At 33.3% G+C, this 12413-nt stretch overlaps 1 long non-coding RNA gene across 1 annotated transcript in view; it reads right to left on the reverse strand.

The window, feature by feature from the left end:
* The window catches only part of LOC306641578, a 110649-nt gene that overhangs the window by 47190 nt on the left and 51046 nt on the right, over positions 1-12413 (reverse strand). The gene's annotated exons all lie outside the window — the stretch shown is intronic.

Raw genomic sequence — 12413 nt, forward strand, 5'->3', positions numbered from 1 at the left:
AAGTATATTGAAAAGTATCTTTGAATAATGAGCAGATCGATTGATGGGCTATGGCTCTCTGTTCTGTAAGTACCCCAGATATTCAATGGCATACTGAGAATTTACAAATAGACAATACTGACTTTCATTAATATTTGTTGAATAATATTCTTATAAAAACTATTAACTATGAATGATAAATATCAAATGTGTTTTTATGCACTTATGATTTCAATTTCTACCTGTTCATTATATTATAAATAGGGATGTGACATTTAGATAACCTTTGGTATTCTTTATTGTAGTTCACAGGATTCTTAGAAATAAAAATAGCTGCAGAGTACCTGACATGTAGCAGCTGCTTCTATAAATAGCTGCTATATTGACCTGCATGTTGAAAAATGTGTTTACATCTTAGTCTGTCATGTAATGATGCAGGATCACCGATTTCTAAATTAGAGAATGAGCTTCTCAATATTGTTTTGGGATGGTGATTATTATTTGTAAACTTGATATTCAAATTCTGTCTTCCCTCAACTTTTTATGTGAAAAATCATACTGTTTATGTGAGCTATGGAGCCATTAGTACAGCTCCCTAAAAGGACAGGTAGGATCTTAAACACCAGGAATTACAAATAGTCATTTATAATATATGTTTTGAAGGAAAAATATACAAATTCTTTAATATCTTATCAATATATGCATTGTTTTAATGCATGAACATCCTTTATTATAGTTTTGAAAAGAATTACAAAGTACTTCATGTTATGATCTCAGTTTTTAATGAAACAGTCATGAACTCTTTCATGACTGAATGAAGCCTTGTCAATTTTGGACAATGAACTTTCATAAATATTCATCAAATATCATAAACACTTATTCCCTTATATGGAGAATTTAATTAATTAAGTGTTATAATCTTTCAGTGTGTTCCCATTAGATATTAAAGAGTGGATTCTGTCACATTTATTCTAACTGCATTAAAGATTATATTTTATGATATAACCAGTGAGTTTACCATAATGATATGTGTTGATAGAATGAAGCACTACAGAAAGAGTGTGCTAATTCCATTAGCAATTCTAAATTTAACCTCAGTTCAAAGATATTTCAGGGATAACTTCAAAGATACTTCACAAATGACTACATTCACCAAGAAAAGCTGCTACAAAGATAAACTGTTTTAATGATCAAGGGAAGTTAGTTTTAATGAAGTCCACTGAAGAAAGCCCTTTAAGTCTTCAAATATGATTATGTACTCCAATGACCCAACTCCCATAGACATTATCTCCCTGGGGTTTGCTGAAAAAGGCTGAAGATAGTTCATGATCTTTTGCAGATGTCTAGTGTTCAATTAGAGATTAACTTAAAAGTAAAGGGAGAACACTAATTAGGTTAAATCGGTAACAAGTGGAATAATGTGTCATATTTCTCAGAAGCATACTGTAATTTAAAGAAATACACACACATATACACTTAGAAGGACATTTGCATTTTAATAACTATATTTTCACAAGAAGATGTAAAGACACAGAGGAGATAAATACTGTCTTTCTCACCCCTTTTGGATAAAATACAGATGCAAGTGGACTGACTCTTGGATTTCATTAGCACTCATAGGTAAATAGACATAAAAAATATACATATTGGAAGTTAAATACAAAATAAGTTGTCTTGATTTATGTGAACAACTCAAAAATAACGTTAAACCTGCAAACTATGATTCCCAACTTTATATTCTGAAATCCAGATTACACTTCTTACAAATCTGTAGTCTTACTAAAGATATCAGCAATTTATAATGAAATGGCATATTTTACATTGTATTTTAAGATTTGCAACTCTGTGATTTATTAATTTTACTGTGTATTTGGACATTCTTCTGTTGCTTGAGGGTTGCCATTTGGAATATGTGAGGAATGAAGACAGTGAAAGAATCCCAAGCCAGGTACTGAATCAATGCATGTGCCACCTTAGAAACCCAAAGTAAAAGATCAGCTAGCTGCAGGTATTTAATCAATCTTTTTGAGCATATTAAAGGAGAATTTAGAGAAAACTTGTTTTAATTATAACTTAGGTACAGCCTGAATGCTAATATGACAAGGACTGAAGCTCTTTATTTTTCTTAATATTTTACAGTTACCATGTTGATTAAAATGGGAAATTTTAAAAGTTACTTAAGCTTCAAAGTTTTTGTAGTTCATCATGAAAAAATGGATCAGACAATAAAAATTAGTTTCTTTATTTAAAAAATCTTAACTTTAGAAATGTCCTTATTCTAGTAAAATTTATGGACTAGCTTCCCATTAGACTCTCAATGTGAATTTTCTCATTGGTACACCCAAGCTATACCCACCCACTTCTAGATTTCTTTCTAAGATTCTTCTCTCTGGGTGTCTACTTAGAAAATTATCTCCACCAATTGGACTGTAAATATACTAATGGCAGGGATATTTTTTTCTCCTGTCAGTATTAATTTAAATATCATATTGCACAGTTTGAATGGTTAGTTACAATGTTGACTGAACAAACTAGGTGTTATGGTTCCACTAGAAAGGGACATATCATGACAACAATCCTGTCTTACCCTCCTTTAATTCGGATGAACACAGTAAAGAATCTCAGGCTCTATTTTGTGTTTCATCTCTTTGACCCTCACATTTGTTCTCTGAAGTTATATGGTAGCCTTTCCAATTCCATCTCTAGAGGTGCTCCATGCTGTTGAGGTTGGGATAGGATGGTAGAAAAAAATACATATAAAAGACAAAAGTCTTTGACCCTAAATTAAGTGGGTACAGTAATCTTGGCAGTGGTAGGGATTGAGATAGTGAAGAGATTAAGACTTGGTCAAGAAGTAATAACTTCAGCATATTTATACATATTCACCAATAATTGAAATGAGTATAGATTCATAAAAGAATAGCAAATTGTGCCTATCAGTCTACTGTCAGAGAGGAGAAGATAGAAGATGGTGCCACATTTTGAGGCAATTTATTTTTGCAAACATTTTACCAATATTTTCCAAGATGGCAAGCAAAATTATTTTTGCACACATTTATTGTATAATCACCTAGAATTCCATATCTTCTTAATTGTTTTTGTGGTTTAGTGTATGCGTTTGAATACATATAGACATAATACTTTTAAAAAGTACCTATGATTAACCTAAAATTAATTTCATCTTCCTACAATTATCTATTCATAAATAATCTTTATCTGATCTTGGTTATTTAAAACCATTTTATAATGTTATAGTGAATGTGGAATACAATTGAATTTTCTATAGTTTCTGTCAACAATGTGGAACAATTCTGCCAAAGTAATTTTTTTTTCTTTCTTGTGATGACATTCATCAAGATATATTGCCCTTCCTGAGCTGGAGATCAAAACCCATTTTGAGATCTAAGTCATCTGATAAAAGTTAACACTTGATAGAAAAGTTGAACACTGTTTATTTCCATGAGAGCCAAAAGAATAGATAGTAAAGGAAATAACATCATAGTTGAAAATTATATCCTAAATTAGTCATAAAAAGTAAAAAGTACAATAAAATAAATGATGTTGCTAAAACTTCTTTCCTATGTATAGGTCTCAGAAACATTTTATTTCAAATACATAATTTATAATTTAATGATTTTTCATGTGTTAGGTTTATTTGGGCTCTTTGATAATTACTGTTAGATTATTAAAAAGGCAAAAATATTTCTTACGCCAGTAGTGAATAGATGATGTATAACAGCATGTAAAGCACTAATTGAAGACACTGTTTTATGATGCTTCATTTTCATAATGAATTAACTGCTCTGCATGATAAATTAGTTTGTTTTTATTTTTTCAATGGTCTCATAAAGTATTTGACTCATTTGAATTAATAATATGTTCTTATTTTCTGAAAAAAATATGTATATGTAATACTTGGAATTAAATAAGGAAAGAAAAAATGCATTTTGTGTCTCTACTTCTAAAGCTTATTGCATCTCTAGTTTTAATTCTAAGAAGTACTTGAGTTGATAGATCAGCAGAAAAAATGACAGCACTGTGTGAAATTTTTTTCAGAATTAACAATAGCTGCATTTATTAGTAAATGATGAAAAATAAAAATTGATGTAATTGAGGTATTCTAGTAAACAGGTAGTTCCTATTAAAAATGAAATTTTCGCCTTACCATCTGTTTTGTGTTTGAAATCTTGTTTATATCTAGTAAATTATCTGAATGATATCATGATATAATTGACCAAGGGTTGGATGATGTGGACAGTTGATGCTAGGCCTTCCTTCCACAAGCCCCAGTCAACTTCCCTACATGTAGCTGAGGGAATCACACCATAGATCACACCAGAAGTAGGGATAGTATGTTGAAACTGGGTTGTCCTTCATCTGGTTGGCAATATGGACCTGTAACTGGTGATAGATGGGGTACTGACAGTCACTGGAACATGCCAACAGGGTAGTATGGGCTATATTGTGTCCTCCCAAATTCATGTTAAAGTCTTAACCTCCAGTACCTCAAAGAGGTAGTTAACTTTAAATGAGGGAATGAGACACAATTCAATATGAATCATGTCTTTATAAGAAGTGGAGATTTGTACAAAGAAGCCTAGAAGGAAGGCTACAAGACAAAAAGAGAGATCTCAGAAGAAGCCAACACTACTGGCACCTTGATCTTGAACTTCTCCCTTCAGAACTATAAAAAGATACATCTCTACTGTTTAAACCATCTGGTCTATGGTATATTATTGCAGCAGCCCTAGGAAACTAATACAATTGGTAAACTAGAATATTTTAATGGTAGAATGATATACACTACATTTATAACATCAAAGCTATAGGACAGGGTCAGAGGGAATAACAACTAATAGGACTATGGCAAGAAGGGAGCATTGCTAGATGTTGATACACAGGAGAAAATCTGTGAAAGGCAAGTGATCATTTACCAGTGGAAGGTGAAAGGTAAATCAGATGGCTTCTTTGCAACATTTAAAGTGACTTTTATCTCCTGCAGCTAAATGGAAGAAAATGCAAAAATCTAAGGCTCATAACTTGAAGAGACTTAGAGTTCAGAGAATGGCACCCTGGAAAGTCTGCTGCTCCAAAGCCAGGGCCTCAGTGGGGAAAAAATTAGACTCTAAGGTTTGCAATGACAACATCTGAGTTAAGCCTTAAAAAACATTGAGTTTTATGATTGTCTCAAACTATTTATGTCTATAGAAATGGCTAACTCCTCCCTGTTAAGTCAAAGCTCCTCTCTTACTTCAAGATGATGCCCAAGCCTCTGGCTTGCAAGAAACCACATGTCCCTGAAGGTTCTACCACCGTCTTTTGACCTGGCCAAATCACCTGGTCAGTTACAGCATTTGCTAGCTTAAGAGTGCTGGGCCTACTCAGGTAGGAAAGGGATAAAACTTTGAAGGATCTCTAGGACTTAACATGGAACTGGCTTCTTTAGTACTGGATCAGGAGCACATAAAGTGGGTAAGGGGATAATTTTTGATAGAGATGTCTTTTCTAGGACATCTAATCCAATACCACAAAAGGGCACAATATAATAACATTACTTGTGAGGATGGTTCTTGGGAGCAACAATGGCCCACATAGGGCACAACAGAAACTCAAAATTTGCTGTAGAAATGGTTGAGTAGGAGGTACAAAAACTAAGAGTACCTAGTACAGTGGGTATCCTACTTAGACCAGAAAACTAAGCTGGTCATATTTCATTTGTTTTCCCCAAATGAGAAAGAGCACATTGGAGAGGGTAACACCAGTTTCATTGAGAATCACAGTGAGAAATTTTCTTTATAGTTTAGAACTGAGAATATTAGGCATTATTATAGAATAGAAACCCAAATTGCAATGGAAATGGCAAGATCTTAAAAAAGAGGACAGGTGGTGTCACTTAATATAAGAAGCTTAATAAGTGCAGATTTCATGAGTGGTAAGGTCAGAATAGCAGCAAAGGGTGTCTTACTTATGGGGAAATAGCTGATAAAACAAGGTATTCCAATGGCCAAGGTGAATGGGCAGTCTCAAGGGCATTGCTGAATTTATACAATGAAAATAAAGTCAAGGATTTTGAGGGCATTTGCATCCATAAATATTTATGATCTTTGGCCTGGTTTCTGGGTCAGAGTCTTATACCCTGAAGGAGGACTGAATTTCTATGATTACAGACTCTGTAAATTTCATTGAAAAATGTTTGAAAATCACCATCCTAGTTCTTCCCCTGTGAAATCTAAGAAGAATTCATGCATTGTGGAATGGGAATACATAGACATTTTGAGGGCTTTTAAATGTTATATGATGAAGTTGATTCTCAGGGATCAGAACCATGACTCCTTTGTTAGAATGGGGGTGTATGGGACCCAGATCATCAATAGAGCCCTGACTCAGGTTTGGCTTATGCTTGTTCTGTCCAACAAGTCTAATAGTCATTTCCCTGGTCCCTAAATGTAAAAATCAAATTGACACAATCAGTAGTTGGTCCAACCACCAACTGGTGTTCTGTGGTGGATAGGAGTGACAGTCATATAAAAGACCCAGGGGGAGCTCCCTGCATGCCATGTCTCCCAACTCCATAACCAAGAGAGTTAATTTTTTAGAGCTTTCTTTTTGAAAGGAATGACTGATATCAGTGTTATTCTAAAAGATAGAAAGACACATTAATGGTAGGTGACAGTTAATTTTACTGTATGGCTCCTATAAAAACTTACAGGATCCTATATATTATGGGGAATTTCCAAAAATTTTCTGGTTGCATAGCAATTCTCATGCATGGTTTCTGAGATTATTTCAGTTGTTACCATTTTCCAGTCAGTAAGCAAAAAGGCTTACAAGCCAACTGACTTCGTCTCTAAGGAGATGACTTTGAAGATGAACAACTTGCTCATCATATTTCACTGGCCCAGAAATTCCTATTGCAAGGGAGATTGAGAAATGCTGCAGTCCCTTGTTGGGAGAACTATGCTCAGTGAATATTAAGAAGAGAGAAGAGATCCTGAAAGACTGATTTTATATGTATATATATATATATTTTTTTTTTCTCTCTCTCTCTAGCAGTGCAGGTAGGTGCAATCACATGACCTAGGTCTACCAGATCAGATCCTTCCTATTGGGGACTTTGTGTTGGAGAATGGGTCATAGTAGGGTCTTCATTGTCTTCCTCTACCTGTGGTTATGTCTTGGCAGATGAATCTCTACTTATGTATATTTAATTCTTGACATATTCTAAGACTAGTTCCTTCTGAATGGTTCTCCACAATTGCAACAGTTCTCAAGACAGCATTTATAAGATCACATGGCAGGGGTTGAAAAAAAGGATATGGAAAAGGCATTTCAAAGATGCAGTCTCTCCTTCCTCAAGAGGCATGCGAGTCAGGTTTTGTGATGAACATATTATAGAACTATATTGCTACTGTACATTCCTATAGGATGAGAGCAACTTTCTAAGTGGAGAACTAAATATTCTGATTTTGAATGGCAGGCTCTTTTGGGGTACCCATTTTTCTGAGGTTGTTTAGCACAGCAGTATGGCTTCTTGGGAGTGCAGCTGTGGTAATTTGAGCTACTTATGCCATGATCAACTCAGGGTGGGTGCACCTCCACCCATGTCCAGCCCAGGGCATTACTTGTCCAGAGGACTCTATATAAACTGCTGGAATCTCTTTTGGAGAATCTTGCTTATCAGATTATAGTTCCCTACTGATCTTGTGAACTGACTACAATCCTCACAACAAACTGGTTCATGGTTCTAGATGCAACTTTTTGTCCTTATGTACAATGATATGAATTGATTGGTAGACTATATAAATGATCCCTCACTTATGATGGTTCAACTTACAATTCTTCAACATTGTACAAAAGTGATCTGCATTAAGTAGAAACTGTACTTTGAATTATGAATTTGGATCTTTTCCTGGGATAGCAATAGGCTGTGTTCTGCTATTCTTTTGAAATGTTGGGCAGAAACAACTAGTTGCATCTTCCTGTTAGTTAGCCACATGATCACAAGACTGAAGCTGATACTCTGTGGTGCACTATGTTGCTAAACTAGGATGCTTGGAAGGATAGGTGTAGATGCATTTTGGATTTATGATATTTTTGAGCTTATGATGGGTTTATAAGGGTGTAACCCCGTGGTAAGTCTATATAACTCAGAGAAACATAAAATGAAGACAAATAATTGAATTATATACATTGGAAGTAGAATAGATTTCAAATAAAATTAGATTTATTATTCCCATTTTATAGATAACCTGAAGAGGCTCACAGATATTCTTTGACTAATTGTTAATAATTTTCTTCACAATGACTTTGAAATTGTCATACCTTTTCAAAGCAACTGCTATATATCCTCATCTGCAGAATTAGTTATTAGCAGTGACAAACTATGTTTAACATGGAACATTTATTAGATATTACCATATATTTAAACTTCTTGACATTTTTACATACATATCTTCATAATTTCAGGATGGAATTATACCTGTACAGTTTTAAGACTATGAGTGCAGTTGAATATTGATCTCATACTGCACACTTGGCCAATTGTCCATGACAGTACAGGGCAATGATGAATTATCTGCAAGCTTAACTGTTGTTCATGCCATGAATTTCCATGCTCTGGAAAACAGCAATCTGATATCTATTTACTCTTGCATCCAATGCCAATAAAGTTAGAAAGAGTAATAGTATCTTACATGTGATAAATAGATCACCTTTCGAAAAAGTTCCAGTTCTCTTTAATTAGTACTTACTCTCTTTTAAATTTATCTTCCTCACCTTAAGGAGGTGTATTTAGAAATCATCTTGTAATTCAACTGAGCAGAAACAACATGTGTGTAATGACTATATCCCCTGCTGGTTTTCAGCATGTCAAATCGGAGAGATACTCTCTTCTTGTTGCCAATAAAGAGAAATATGAATGAAATTAATTCTAGGGTAAAAGACTCAATGAAAATGTGACTAATTATTTTACGTTCGTGGATATAAAGAAAGAAAAAACAACCACCGTGAAAAAATAATCAGGTAAAAGTTCATCAAATTGTGTCAGATAGAGCAAGGAAATCTAAGCTGTATTACAACATTTTCATCATTAGCCAAGAATGTAATCCTTATTACCATACAAGGAATGTGTTGATTCTATTACATTTTTAGAACACAAGTAATTATATAGGTTGTGTTTTGTGTGGCATTACTGAAGCAGAAGCAAATGGGGAGTCTGTAACTTTGAGTATTTTGTATTCTAATATGCGAAATAAACAACTCAGTGCAATGTGAGTGGTGTTATAATTGAATGCTAGGTCAGATGAGAAGGATGCCTGAAAACCATGATACCACTAACCAGGAGAGGTGGCGGCGACATTGTGAATTGGGGTAGTGTGGTGAAGAGAAAGGGAGAACAATACAGCTACGTCTAATTCTCAAAAATGATCCTGAAAACCAACAATGTAAAACTTATAAAAGAAATCTAATTCTAAGAAAGTCAACAGATTAACAGAAAATTTTCTGTGATAGAAAATTTATAAAATTAATTTAACTTTGTGGAGCACTTGATCCAAGACTTCACAATAGTCATATTAAGAATAGAGAAACAAATGAAAGAATTATAAGAAAAAGGCAGAAAAAAGCAAGAAAATTTGAATAGATGGATTTAGAGAAAAATAAAGAAAAAAATACTAAAAACGTCACTAAAATAAAAAAAGTCTACATGACAAATGTTAGGTTGGACATAGAAAAGTATTAAATGGGAAGAAATGCAGTACAAATGACAAAATTTAAACTATATGAATTTATGTTCTTATACAAATTTTAACATACATACACACATGTATATGATGGAAATGTAAGAATCATATAGAAAGAGTCCTAATAACTATTGAATTTGAGAGCCAGTGTCAGGAAATGGGAGACAAGATGGGTGTTATAGATTATTGTTCATTGAATATGTATTTCCCTTGTACTCCCAGCCCTTTGTGGGAGTAGCACACTTTCCTACTTCAATGATGTCGATTTTAGGCATATGATTTGTTTAGTATATGATTTAGTGCAAGATGGGATAAAGTGATATTTCTAGACTCAGAACTAAAACCTTATTTCATATTACCAATAACTCCTCTGGGAGTATCAATCCAGTTGCAGGTGGAAAACATGCAATTGGTTTCCTTGCTTGCTTGCTGTTCTGAGAGCAATGAGAGGCACATAGAGCTGACTGAAATTAGTCTGGTTCAGCCAAGTTCTAGCCAACCTACAGGCATTCTCTTGAAAAGAGTCCCTTCAGTTCAGCTGCAAACATGTGAACAAGAAATTCATGCTTGTTTTATTTACTACTGTGGGTAAATGTTTATGATGAACTATTGTGGATACAACTAATTAATACAGGGAAAGTCAACATTTGGAATAAAAATATTTTGAGAAAAGAAGATGAGTTCTTGGGTAGAATGTACATTTCATGCATAGTATTGGATTTATTAAAAAATTAATAAAGATGAAACCAGTGTGACTGATGAATATGTTAGGTTAGACTAAATTATAGCTAAGGCTATGGTATTATAAAATAAGAGTGTCCATGTCCACTGAAAGAATAATACTAAAATACTGTATGTTGCTTCTCAAAGAATACAGAAATAAAGGTCTATTAAAAAAACCCTTTAAATAAAAACATTAACAAAAGTTAATAAAGTAAAGAGAAGGATGTGGTCATATGGAAACTAGACAGTAAGATATCAGAGGTAAATTCAAATATGAGAATAATCCCAATAAAAGCAAGTGGACTTTATTTCTCTATCTAAAGAAAGAGATATAATTAGGAAAATACTTTCAAAATGTAATGATAATTATATGACTGCTCAAATAGAACAAGTTAAAAATAAAGGGATGCGAAAAGATATACCAATTAATACTTAGAAAAAAGCAAGTGCTAAAAAATTAATATTAAAGTAGAAAACCAGCACAAAATAAAATTAGTGCTGATAAATGAAGATAAAAGAAAAGATTCATTCAGAAGATATTCCAATCATGATTTTATGTATATATCAAAGCTTAAAATTAAGCAAACAAAAATTTATAGACTTACATGTTGTACTTATGCTGGAACTGGTAGATCAAGTGATAAGACATTGGTAAGTACATGGATTATTTCTTTAACATAATTAAATAATGCAATATAATGGACAGAGCATGCAGCAAATGAAAAATCTCATTAATTACCAAATGCGCCAAAAGTCAGTTCCAAAACCTATTTCAAAAAAAAGAATAAAAATCAGACATTCTTTCATGACAATAAGTGTACTTAAAAATCATCCACTAAGAGAACTCTAAGAATCTTTATGCATTTGGGCAAAAGAAAGCATTCTTAAACAATTCTAACATCAAAAAATGTTGGTCTGGTGCAATGGTGCACACCTGTAATCCCAGATTCTCAGGAGACTGAGTCAGGAGAACCACAAGTTCTTGGCTAGCCTGGACAATTTAGTCATGTCCTGTCCCTAAATTAAAAAAAAATATTAATAAAGGGAATGGGGGTGTAGCTTAGTGGTAGTATGCCTGGGTTGAATAACCAGTAAAGAAGAAAAAAACATCGTAAAGGCAGTTACAGAATTGTTTGCAATAGATGGCCATGAAAATAATCCTAACACATTTAAAAGGACAATCAAAGTAAGATAGAAAATAATGATGGGTAGAACCAAAAGACAAAAAAGAATACCAAATATATTTGAAAATATAATTTAATATTTAAATCTATAGCAAAATCAGGAAAAAGATGGAAGAGGAAGCATAACCAGATGGAGTATGTATTTTTATTGCATATAATTGCATATACATTCTGTAACATTTATACATATATCTATTATTTAATTGCATATATACACACATTAAAATGCATTTAAGGTATATGACATGATTTTTTTCTGTGTGGTACTGGGGATTAAACTCATGGATCCTCTCCCTCTGAACGACATCCTCAAGCTCTTTTTCCTTATTATTTTATTTTTAAGACAGGGTTATGCTAAGTTGAAGAGACTAGTCTCCAATTTGCAGTTCTGCTTTGGCTTCCCAACTTGAGAGATTACAAGCTGAGATGATGTTTTGATACACCTGCACATAGTGAAATTATTACTACTGTCAAACAAATTACCATATCAATCTTTTCACATTAATATTTGAAAAATACCTTTGTTTATGTGAGCACATGTGTGTATGTGCGCATAGGACAAAAGCATTGAAATCTACTTTGTTGGCAAATTTTCAGAATACATTATAGTAGTATTGACTATAGTTCTCATGCTTAATGTTAGATTTCTATACTTATGCTGCAAAATTGCAACTTTTTATACTTTGGCCAACATCTCCCAATTTCCTCTATTTCTCTGTCTACTGATCTACTATCTCTGTCAAATGCATATATATATTTTAGATTTCACATGTAAGTGAGACAAAGA

This window comes from Sciurus vulgaris (genome assembly GCF_902686455.1).
Source record: "Sciurus vulgaris genome assembly, chromosome: 1".
Taxonomy (NCBI): Eukaryota; Metazoa; Chordata; class Mammalia; order Rodentia; family Sciuridae; genus Sciurus; species Sciurus vulgaris.